Source organism: Lepus europaeus, chromosome 7 (assembly GCF_033115175.1).
Source record: "Lepus europaeus isolate LE1 chromosome 7, mLepTim1.pri, whole genome shotgun sequence".
In the NCBI taxonomy this organism is placed as follows: domain Eukaryota; kingdom Metazoa; phylum Chordata; class Mammalia; order Lagomorpha; family Leporidae; genus Lepus; species Lepus europaeus.
In genome coordinates, this window is record NC_084833.1 from 124,768,405 (window position 1) to 124,781,027 (window position 12,623).

Consider the following 12,623-nt stretch of genomic DNA (forward strand, 5'->3'; position numbering starts at 1 on the left):
GAATCAAGGTTTACTGAGCCATGATTTTTTTCCTCTTAGATTGTGTAGCCTTTTATATATTAGAATTAGGAGAAACCAATGTTGCTTCCAGCTGCTGCGGGAAGTAGGTGTGCAGATGGGGTGGTTCTGTCTCGCTCTCTGGGAGGCACACAGGGTTAAGAAGAAAAAGGGGGACAGAACTGAACAAATGTGTGTGTGTGGGGGGGTAGACATCAGAAGAGGTGGGGAAGATACCGTGGGCAGTGAAGACAGGAAGAATGCAAGGCTCTCAGAGACTCCTGTAGAATGGAATGGATGACGAAAGTGGAGGGAAGAAAGGAGCTGGAGCCATTCACGTATGTCAGAGAAAATGAGCCCCTGTCCTCATTGCCACAGCACCTGGCCCTTGTGTGCGGTGTTTGCCTGCTCCCTGGAAGGTTTCCCCACTCGTGCACAATAGGCACCTTACAGACAAGGAGCAGGGTGTGTCCACGCTTCCTTCCAGACATGCGACCCAAGACCTGGCTTATGGTAAGTACTCATCGCATATGTGTTGAATGCATGAATTCCAGACTGGGGTCAAACAGCCTAATAAAGAAAACACAATTACTATTGACACAAGCAAGTATCTTGGTAGGAAAATGTAACAATTAGACCTAGGACGACGGAGAAAACTTGGTGGGGTTTGAGTGTGTATGCCGAGGGAAGCTGAGAAATGAAGCTTAGCTCCTGGGTCTGTGGACTGAAGGGGGAGAGGATAGGGTGACAAGAATTGGGTTTCTTAGCAAAAACCTGGAGTTCTGTTTTGGACGCCAAGTTTGAGGTGAGTATTGGATATTTCAGGAAGATTCTAAGTAGACAGCTGCATATGGCTGGTCTCCCTGGAACAAGAGGAGCTTCTAGAGGCTGTGGGGGTGGGAGTGGGGGTGCGGAATCCCTCCTCTCCCTGGACAGAAGCCTTCCAGCTGTCAAGTGGTAGAAGCTGAACAATTCCCCCCTAGAGCCTTGGCATCTCTGGGCTGCAGCCTGGCAGCTTCGGAGCAGGACTCCCAGGAGTCCTCAGGGAGAGCACCCACAAGTCATTATGGGGCAACAATGGGCACTTAAAGCACTCCTCTGGGGACCCACAGAACAAGAGAAGGAGGGCAGTCAGGACCCCCCCCCCCCCCCCCCCGTAGCCGGCTCTGCTCGAGACAGAGAAGAACTCCTATTATATTACCTACAAAACTAGAGCGCCAGGCGGTTGTCATGAGTGCTTTCTGTCCTGTTTTCCAAGTTAGAAAGTTCAGTAGCTGATTAAAGGAGATGGTAATCATTGAGAAGAAAATTAGTAGCTTACGAGATTCAGTGGAAGAAGTATCTCAAACAGGGAGCAAAAAAATAAAGAGCTGGAAACTGAGGAGAAATGAGCCATTTGGAGAACAGAACAAGTGTGTGGGGACCACAACAATTCATCAAATAGCACATGCCTTTCCCATAAGTGCTGGTGCTTTGGATGTCCTGAGGATGACACGACTGCTGACCGGGCAGAACCGACGCATTCCGCAGCTCCAGGTGGGTAAAGGTATTTGGGAGCAGAGGTGTAATGTTAACTGGGAAAAATGAGCTTCAAGTACACAGGATGTCAGAGTTGTGTGACAGGAAAGGGTCGCTTGGTTAGGATGTTTGGAGATTCCCTTGTAGGGGTGGGCACTGAGGCACAGCAGGTTAAGCTGCCACTTGGGTGCTGGTTCAAGTTCCAGTACCTTTGCTTCTGATCCAGTTTCCTGTTAGTGCACTCTGGGAGGTAGCAGAAGATGGCTTGGGTGCTTGGGCCCCTGCCAGTGACCTAGGAGAGACTCAGATGGAATTAGAACTCCTGGCTTTGAACTGGCCCAGCTCTGGCTGTTGCAGCCATCTGGTGAGAGAACCAGCAGAAAGTCTCAGTGTCTCTCTCTCTCTCTCTCTCTCTCTCTGCTCCCCACTCCATAAATAAAAATAAATAGATACTTTAAACAGACATTTCTCTGTGTTCTCTTCAGCAGCAGGACCTGGGTCTAGCACAGGTTGGCCTCCTGTTGTGCTTTTTCCTGTGCAGAGAGCAGGAGAGCAGACAGGGTGGGCAGATGAACAATATTCAGCATTTTCCAACCTGGCCTCATGACAAAGCCTGCAGAGCCTGCAAAATGTAGAGATCATCTGATTGATCACCCTCCTCCATCTTTCTGAACTCATGTTAAAGGAACACTAAGCATGTTAGCTAACACACACACCATTCCAACACGGTTAGATATCATCATTAAGTACATAATCTCTTACATCCTTGCAATACTCCATGGAACAGGTAGAAGTACAAAAGACCACCTGCCAATTTTAGGGATAGAATAATTGAGAATTGAGGCCCTTTTGTTGATGAAAGAAAATAAAAAAGTTGAGAATCTCAATTCTGCCCCCTGCTTGAATGTGTACCCTGACATAGTCTCCTTGTGGACCAAGTGTTGTTTCTCAGTCATTCACACTGGGTCTGTCTATGTAACCTCTCTGGACATTAGAGTGGAGTGGAAATGACAGGAAACCCATTCTGATGCCAGGTCTCCAGAGGCCTTGCATTTTCCCTGCATAGCCTTGTTCCAGCTGTGCTATGGCCATGAGAGGCATTGCTGCCCCCTCAGCCTGGGTCCCAAGACCTCCCCCCAACACCAGAGCTGCCACTGCTGACAAATGACTTTTGTGTCACTGCACAGAGATTTTGTGAGTTTATTTTTCTTCTGCAGAATTATTAAAGCAATGGCTAAATGCTGCTCTTGGAGACAATATCTTGCTGAATGCTTCAACTTCTTTGGCTAAAAACCACCTGAAGTTCCTGTTAAGACATAAACTAGTAGGAGTCTGGGAGATCCTTGTCTCTTAGGTCCACAGAGGGGTAAGGGGTAGCTTCATCGGCAGCTACTTGCCTACTACACTCAGACTGGGAAGGGTTGTTATTTGTCTCTCGTGCACCTGTGGCTGGTGAATATGTGGTGCATTTTCAAGCCATGGACTTTGGCTCTCAGAGGCCCAGTATTTCCCCCCACAGTCCAGCTACAGCAGGTGAAGTATGAATGTGGCACAGGGGACGTGTGCTGTGTGTAGCGATTAGTATTGCAATCTGGCCCGAGGCTTTGTGCTGTGAATAGTGTAGTTCTAATCTAGCAAATCGTTCCAGGAGCTTGGTTAATGTTGTTCCCTGAGCTTCTTGCAGCTGCAGCTTCTTGAAGTGAGCCACCCCTCCCTGCACACAGGCACGCACGCACGCTCACATGCAAGACGGCACTTTTCTTTCTGCGGAGATCAAATTGGCCCCCTTGTGTGGCTCAAAGCAGCTGTTTATTTGTTGTTTCCGTGTTTTCGACTGTTGTGATGAGGTTTGCTTCCTTCTCCTTTAACTGAATTACGTGTCATTTAGCTCTTCAGTGCAAGCTGCAGACTGAGCTGGATCCTTCTTCACGTGGGCTTCAGATTCCTCCCGGTCTACAGTCCAATTAGATTAGTGGGCCATCAGGCAGTGGCGAGGAGGAGGCCAGAGCCCCAGGTATCCTGTGGCTGAGCCAGCCCTCTCATCTCGTCTCCCTGGGAGTGCGGCTCTGAACTGAGGACCAGACCAAATGTTTTTAGAACTTGCAATTTCTTTGGCCCCAACTTCCATCAATGTTGACCCTAGAAGGGCCAAGAAGCTCATGTCTAGCAGTGTTCCTTTTTATTCCGTCGCTGAGCCTTGCTGGTTAATCCTGGTCCCATCTCCTGTAGCAGGAACATCCTGAGATCACTCACGTCCTCCGGTGGGGCACAGAGGAGTCAATATTGCTGTGTGACCACAAGCTATTGCCTCACTCCCTGAACTTCAGTCTGTTTAACCCCGGAATGAGGTGGTTGAGAAAATGAGCCAGAGCTAAGATTCTTGCCGACTCCGAAGGCTTGCAGTTCTGTGTTGGCATCACTGTATGACAACCATTGACCTGGTGGTGATGAGGCATGGTGATGGACTTGACAGCATTCAGAGGGACCCGTGCAGACCCTGGAGCTGAGTCCTTTCCCCTGGGTTTGACTTTCCAGCAAGTATGCCTGGCGATAATGGGGTCAGAACACGGTGTTGCAGGAAACCAGTCAGGTCAACCGCAGAGGTCGTGGGAAGTGAGAGTTAGCGCCTGTGGGGCAGGTGGGGGTGTGTGGCACAGGGGAGCCCCTGAGAAGATCAAGATGGCAGATAGCTGGTGCAGGAAGCTGTAAAGCAAAGCCTGTTATGTGGACGGAACGTACCTGGTAAAGGAACGGTTGGAGTAAACGGTGGGGAGCACAACTCTAGCAAAGGCGGAGCAGGAAACACAGAAAGGCACTCACCCAGGAAGCTGAGGCAGGAGCTGCTGCTGAGCGCACAATGCATGGGGCCCACAGGTACTCACCCATCCTCCACCCAACCCTCGCATGAGGCAGACCTTGCACACCCCAGGGCAAACACTCTGGGGGCAGGGCCAGGCACCTTCCTTTTCCTGGGTGTTTTGTCACATTGGGAGTCCTGGCGGGCCAGGCAGTGCTGGATGCCCAGTCAGGATGCTTGGAGCAGGTCTGCAGGGGCAGACAACATTGGCCTCCTGCTCCCCTGCACCCAGCGTACCAGCTGGCTACCTAGCCCAGTGTCGGTTGGAGGCACGAATCACTCCTCCTGAGCCCCTCCCAAGCAAATTGCAGCTCTTCCCAGCAGGATTAACTGATGCTATTGATAATTATGCAAGATTATATACGTTTTCTTCCCAATTAAGCCTGTATGAAGATATAAACCCCAAACAGAATGCTGAACAAAGTGATGCGATTTCTGAGAAGCAGTGAGAGGTGGGAGAGAAGGGCATCGGCAGCCAGGGAGGCAGGCTCAGGTGCCCTGGGTCCCGGCGGGTCTTACGTAGAACTCAGGTGCTCAGTACAGCCTCTCACGGGGTCCTTCCATGGGCCAAACTGTACTCCCATGTCTAGCTGAGGGAGCAAGGACAAAAAAAGGCTTTAGACCCATGTTGTTGACCTCTCAGCTACATAACAACAAGCAGGCCCCCATTTCTCTGCCCTGCTAATACAGCCCTGCTCTGCCTTGACCAGCCCGGCCCTGCCTCCACTGTTGGACACACCACTATCTGAGGAGTCCAGCCATCAACCTGAGCTCTCCCCACTTCTCCCAAGCCCTCTCCCCATTAACTCAGCAGCTCAGCCTCAGAGTCCGGTCTCAGCCCAAACCCCTCCCAGCTCATACTGTAATCTCGAAGGACCTTTAGATCTAGCCCAAATTCCCCCTCTATCTCGGAAGCCCAGCTTTAGCTCAGACCCCCAAGCTCCTTCCCACCACTTCGTACTGTATAACCCACCAGTCTGTAAGGGAAGGGGCTCTCTCTCTCCGCCATACGTTCAGCTGGGAGTGAGCCCCTCCCTGGCTTATTCTTGGAATAAACCTGGTCTGGTTATGGCTTCTTGCTATGTCTCCTCTTTCCTTACTCTAGCTAACCAAGGAAGGACTTGGAGAAGACGGGAAAGAAATTTCTTCTCTGGGAAGAGCCCCTGGGGCATTGGGAAGGGGCACCCAGGAGACTGTAGTCCTTGATGATGGTCCTGGTTGCGGGTTTGTACAGGACCCTGTACTGAGTCCTCGCGTCCACGCTGGCACCTCAACCTGCAGAGCTTTGGCTGCTTGGCCTGGGGTTGGCGTGTTACAACTGGACCCAGAGCACCAGGAAGTAAACTGGCCTCCCCCTCACCAATTCCATAAACAACGCCCTTTCTAGCAGTGTCTTACCAGGTAATGGACTTTCCATGACCCTGGCAATTTCTCACATTTGTATTCGTTCTGCTCACTCGGAGTTTGCAGATTGTGGTTAAGAAGGTATGTCACTGTAAGTAAAGGGCTCTGAATCCAGAACTTCCCTGGCCCAAAGAGGACCTCTGACCCCGTTGGGGTGGCACAGCAGGGTGAGCTGGGCCCATGCTTCACTTGCCCACGCGCTAAGGGTCATCTTCAGGATGCCCTGGGGGCCTCCACATGGACATTTGCCAAATTCACATCAGCATGAGGTTGCTTTTCACTGATTGTCTCCTGGGAGCCAGGCACTGTTGGCACAAACAGGATCGAGGAACTTACGTCCTGAGAGGAAGAGGTTGTAAAGCGCCTGGACCTGAGTCTGGAGGGAGGATGGGGCTACCTGGGAGAGGGCCGAGATGAGGGCACCCCAGGCGCAGGGCATGGCAGAGACCCAAGGGGTATCGTGTCTCCATTCAACTTTTCTCAGAGTCACAGAGTTCATCTGCAACCTCTGATTCTATTCTGGAAAATAACGCTGCAGTGAAAGAAAACCACCCTACAAGAGCCCCTGCTTTGGCCCAGAGGCAACTGCCCAGCTGTGCACAGCAAAGCCGAGCCAGGAAATCGCTCATCTTCTGGCTGCTCAGTGATGGAGAACACCCTGGGGGAAGGTTAGCCCAGGAACATCATCATTTGCATCAGCAGACAGCAGGCTGTCCTCCAGGCGAGTCAGCTCGCTGGATCCCTTCTAATGGTGGGAACTGGGCACTAATCACCGTGGAGGGACCCAGGATGCTGCCACAGGGCAAGATCAGGTCACCACATAGAGAGCTCAGGCTCCACGGGGTCTCTTCTCTGTTCTTTAAGCACAGGAGTCTTTTCAACACACTTTTCGGTTTTCATTATTCATGTTCACCTATCTCTTTCTTGATGTGGTTGTTACTGTGCCCATATCACTGGTTAAAAAAATGCTGAATCCAAGAAAGGATTGACTTTAAATTAATAGATGAGAGAGGGGCCGGCACTGTGGCCCATCAGGTTAAACCCCTTGCCTGCAGCTTCGGCATCCCATATGGGTGCCGGTTAGAGCCCTGGCTGTTCCACTTCAGATCCAGATCCCTGCTAATGTGCCTGGGAAAGCAGTGGAAGATGGCCCAAGTCCTTGGGCCTCTGCACCCACATGGGAGATCTAGAGGAAGGTCCAGGCTCCTGGCTTTGGATTGGCTCAGCTCTGGCTGTTGCAGCCATTTGGGGAGTGAACAAGCAGATGGAAGACCTCTCTGTCTGTAACTCTGTCTTTCAAATAAATAAAATAAATCTTTAAAAAAATAGATGAGAGAGCTGGGATTTTAAATCGCTTTTAAAACTTCTAAAAAATAATTATTTTGGGGCCAGCACCGTGATGCAGTAGGTTAATCCTCTGCCTGCAGTGCTGGCATCCCATATGAGCACCGGTTCTAGTCCTGGCTGCTCCTCTTCCAATCCAGCTCTCTGCTGTGGCCTGGGAAAGCAGTAAAAGATGGCCCAAGTGCTTGGGCCCCTGCAGCTCTGGCCGTTGTGGCTATTTGGGGAGTGAACCAACGGAAGAAAGACTTCTCTCTCTGTCTCTTCCTCTCATTGTCTGTAACTCTACCTCTCAAATAAATAAATCTTTAAAAAAAATAATTATTTTGAGAGTCAGAGAGAGACAGAGAGGAAGCAAGAGAGAGAGAGAGCGAGAGCGCGCTCTCCTATCTGCTGGTTGATTTCACAAATACCTGCAATAGGGCTGAAGTGAGGAGCAGGAACTCAATCTAGGTCTCCCACATGGATAGGAAGAGCCCAGTTACTTGAGACATCATTGCTGCTTCCCCCAGCGTTCGCATTTGCAGGAAGCTGGAATTAGTAGAATCAGATATCAAACCCAGATACTCTGATATGGGATGCAGGCATCTTAACTGGAGCCCTAACCACTAGGCTAACTGGCTGCCCCTGGAATTGCTTTTTGATTACAGTTGTTCTTTGTGGTTTCTCTCTGCTTCTGGACTGGAGGACAGCAAAAGAAGAAACAACACTATTGATTACTTTCCATTTGTAGGCACTTTACTTGTGCTAACTCAATCAATAACACCCATTTTATAGGTAAAGAAACCAAGTCTCAGAGAAGTTAAAGAACATGCCCAAGGCTGCAAGGCTGGTGAGTGGTGAGCTGAGATGTGGTTCCAGGAGTTGTCTGAGTTTATCTTTCCTCTCCTATGATGTCTGCAGATACTTCCGGCCTTGGGTCAGGGCTGGGTTCCTTATCTGTCGTAATCTGTGGGCTCAAGCATGTGTAGCTTTCCTGATTCAGAACAGCTGGGCCTAGCGGAAGAGTCAGCTTACTGAGCTGCAACCAGCAGCACACTTGAAGGGCCCTCAGCAGAGTCTTATCTGCTTCAGTTGAGAGTGTCTCAAAAATAGGACTCACCTCCCCAGCAGCAAGGAAGCCCCTGGGAAACTGGCTCATCCTGGGGACCTGGGTGTGGGCTCTCCAGGGGTCTCACCCTGAGGACTGGGAGCCATGTCCACAATAGGGCCACGGCTCTCCAGCCTTGACCCCATGGGAGGATCTGCAGACTCTGTCCCCGTGCCCTGGTTCGGCATTGGAGGAAGAACCCTAGGAATAGACTTCAGGTCCTACACGTATCTCATCCCCTGAAGTCTGAGACATTAGGTTTCAATGCAGAAGTTAAATCGTTATTTTGTGTAGTTATGATATAGGCCTAGGTGCCCTAATCTCTACTCCAGTTTCTTGCCTCCCATAGAGATACGAATTAAAAATGGAGGTTTATATATGCACAAATGAGAACAGGATTTATTTAAAAAGGAGAGAGGGAACATATATTCATACTTGAGTGCACGCCACCCCCCACAGGGAGATATCTGTCATGAGTAGGCCAGAGAGTAGCCTATGAAGAGAGAGAGAGGGAAGGCCCCGAGCTAGGTCCCAGTGCAGGGCTGGGGCAGAAGAGTGTCTCTTCCCCATGATCAGTCTCTTTTATGAGGTAGGGGGTGGTGCCTGAATTGGATAACAAATTGGGTGAGGTCTTAGCATGCATGTAGCTTTCTGGGATTTTTATGGCACTTCCAGCTGGAGCTTAACTTCCATGTGGCCATCATAGCAGCTCTTTCCGGGTGTATCCAGGAAAGCTAGGCACGAGAAGGGGCGAAGTTATTACACTATAGGGTTCACCTATCTAACTCCCTGCCTAGTTACCCCTTATCAGTTAGAGTTAGGACCAGTGAATAAGATCTTCCAAAATGTGTATTCAGTAAGCAAATGTAAAGGACAACAGTTTGCAAGTCAACTTAGTGGTGACCCTGGCTCGCCACTGTCTGTCCAGATGTGAAGACTGAGGGCCAGGGAGGGAGCGACTGTGCAGCTGAGAGGAACGCAGGCTGAGGCAGGACGTGTGTTAATGGATGCCTCCTCCTTTTTAAATTTTTTTTCGTAATTATGCCATGATCTTGCTACTTTCTACATCCTGTTTCTCATCTTCATTTTGACCCAATTTACCAAATTAATTCAGATCAAAATGTTCATTTGGGCTGTAAATTGGCTGAATAATTGCTGTATGGATCTCCTTCCAGCAGCTGTGCCAGAGCCCTCGCAGCCAGCCTGGGATGACTCTGCCACGTGCTCCCCCCAACAAAGCACAGCCCACGCAGGGAGAGCCTCAGGACAGGACAGCGAGAGAACTGGGGATCCTGAAGACGGCAGCTGCCCGCACAGAAGAGACTGGACAGACATTCCCAAGTGTATCTGAACAGGCACCTAAGTGAAATAGTTAAGAATGATGACAAAGGGGTGGGCCTGTGGCCTGAAGGCTAAGATGCCCACATTCCCTACCAGAGTGCCTGGGTTTGCTTCCTGGCTCTGCTCCCGAGTCCAGGTTCCTCCCAATGTCACACTGCGAGGCAGCGAGGGAATAGGAGTGTATGCCCAAGCGCTTGGGTCCCTGCCACTCACACGGCAGACCTGGATTGAGGTGGAGCAGTGGGTGGGCCCCCTGTCTGTCTGTCTGTCTTGGTCTCTCTGTTTTTCTGTCTCTCAGATAATTAAAGTGATGATAAGAGAACCATGACAGAGTAGCTGAATGAAGGGGGTGTGCCTTCACATAAAATACAATGCATCATAATTCACTGCTAGCCAAGGCAACACAGCAGAAGAACAGAGATCTGAGACACAGGATAACCCTGAATATAAGCAGTATGGCAGGGGTGGTCATTGAATTCATACCATGGGGGGGGGGCGGGGAGGGCTTATTCTTTAGGGGAAAAGAGTTTATCATCTCACTTTACATCATAAAGCAAAAAGAATTTAAGAAAACCAAGCAACATTAAAATCAGAAGAAAATTTGTCGGTGCTTGACTCTGGAAAGGGCATTGTAGACTTAAAAGTGATGGAAAAATGACAGCAAATTTGAGTATCCTTTAAAAACTTCAGTACATCAAAAGATTCTACAACGAAAAGGCAAACTGACAATCAGCAAAAACAAAGAATAAATTATCTTGAGAAATCATACCTATGCCGATAGAAAAATAGTAAGACTCCAAGAGAAAATGGACAAAAATCATAAACAGAGGTGCAGGTGCTGTGGCATGGCAGGTAAAGCTGCCACCTGCAGTACCAGCATCCCATATGGGCGCCGGTTAGAGTCCCAGCTGCTCCACTTCCAGTTCAGCTCTCTGCAATGCCTGGGAGGGCAGTAGAAGATGGCCCAAGTCCTTGGGTCCCTGCACCCCCGTGGAAGACCCGGAGGAGGCTCCTGGCTCCTGGCTTTGGATTGGCACAGCTCTGGCTGTTGCGGCCAACTGGGGAGTGAACCAGCAGATAGAAGACCTCTCTCTCTCTGCCTCTCCTTCTCTCTCTGCATAACTCTGACTTTCAAATAAATAAATCTTTAAAAAAATACAAGGATCTCTTTTAAAAATTCATAAATAGACAAATTGAAATGCCAGTGACTAAAGAACATTAAAAATGGTAAATCTTCCCAGAAATCAACTAAAGGCAAATTAACAAAGCCGAGATGCTTTCACCTACCAAGTCATCAATGGTTTAGAAGTCACACTTTTAGTGTGCTTCAATGTCTTGGGACCAAACCAATAGCTATTTTTCATGGTGATTGCTGGTGGCAAGATAAACTGGTACTGCCTTGAATTAAAACACTGTGGATAATGCATTAGGGATCTTTGTAATTCTCCTTTATGGTTGAGATTCATATGCAATAATGTGTTCTACAATATTGTTTTTAATGGCAATGCATTGGAAATACCCCAAGTGTTTATTCCTCTTTAAATCATTTATTTATTGATTTATTTATTCAGTAAAGAGCAAGACGTTTTACATTCTCAATACTCTGTTAGATGTTGGGGACACATTGGTGGTTGGAAAGTTTAGTTTTTGCTCGTTATGGAACTTCCAGGTTAGTGGGGGAAAGACTAGCAGTGAATGAGTTACCAAACAATTAAAATTGTCCAACAATTGCAGTTGAACAATGGTAATATAGTACAATATGTTCAGTTCTGGCATATCCTTACAATAAACTATGTGATTATGAAAAGTCAAAAGTTTTGTCCGTAAAATATGACATCCCTCTGACCATGTGACAAAGAGTTATTGAATATTTAACATACATCAAGCACTATGGCACGTCGCAGAAAACACGATTTCATAGCAGACACAATTGCTGTGTTCATGACTGTCATTGGGGCAAGGAATTGTGACAATCTTGATAAAGTCTATAGTAGACAAATAGGACCAAGGTGGTGTTAAGACAAGTGTAGTTGACACGGTGGTCAAGAACATCTTCCCGGAGGAAACACTGGAAGAATGACAATAAGTAGGAAAGAGCCAGATAAAGAGACAAGAGGAAAACACAGAACTACAGCAGGCATGGTACAATGCATATAATATAATCTCCAATAAAAGGATGGGGCCAGGTGTTTGGCCCAGTGGTTAAGACACTGGCTAAGATGTCATCTGAGTTCGACCTCCTGCTCCACTGCTGACTCCAGCTTCCGGCTAAGGCAGACCCTGGGGAGCAGCAGTGATGGTTCAAGTGGCCAAGTGTTTGCTACTCACGTGGTAGATGTGGACTGAGTTCTCAGCCCCTGGCTTCCCCCTCAGACCAGTCCCAGCTATTGTGCCCATTTGGGGAGTGAACCGGTAGATGGGAGCTCTCTCTGTGGATCCATCTCTCTGCCTTTCAAAAGGTGAGGAAAAGAAAAGGCAGAATGAGCAAGTGCACACACATCATGATGCTAACAAAAGCTGTGAAAACATGCCGGGGGGAAGGCACTGAGGTGCTGACAGAGACTGGTCGGGACTGGATGTGATCTTCAGTCCCCACTCCACACCTCCCCACGGAGTGCGGCTGCAGGTGCTGTCAGTGTGCTGCTTCCTCATCTCGTGCAGCTGCTGCTGGTGCACTCTCAGGCTTGACTGCTTCACTTGGCTATGGCAACGCAAAATACAAGAGGTGGTCACCAGGCTGAAAAGGCTTCAGGAGGAACCACGGATCTCATCAGCAAAGTGCCCAGAGCAGTGAGGGGAGGAGAAGGAAGTCCCTACCACCAGAGAGAAACTGAAAAATGATATTTTCAGGATAAGCTGTATCCAGGAGACCTTGATGTTTCCACTTTGGGTTTTTCTTTCTTTTCTTCTCCCTCTTCTTCTCATTTATAGAAAAAGCTTTCTCTGAATAAAAAGCACAAGTGTGCCCACCTAGCGTGAGATGCTGGAGGGCTGAGGAGAGAGGCAGCATTCTGAGCTGTGCAGGGGAGGGAGAGCCTCCTGCCTGGGCCTTGGGAATAGGGCCTTGTCCTCACC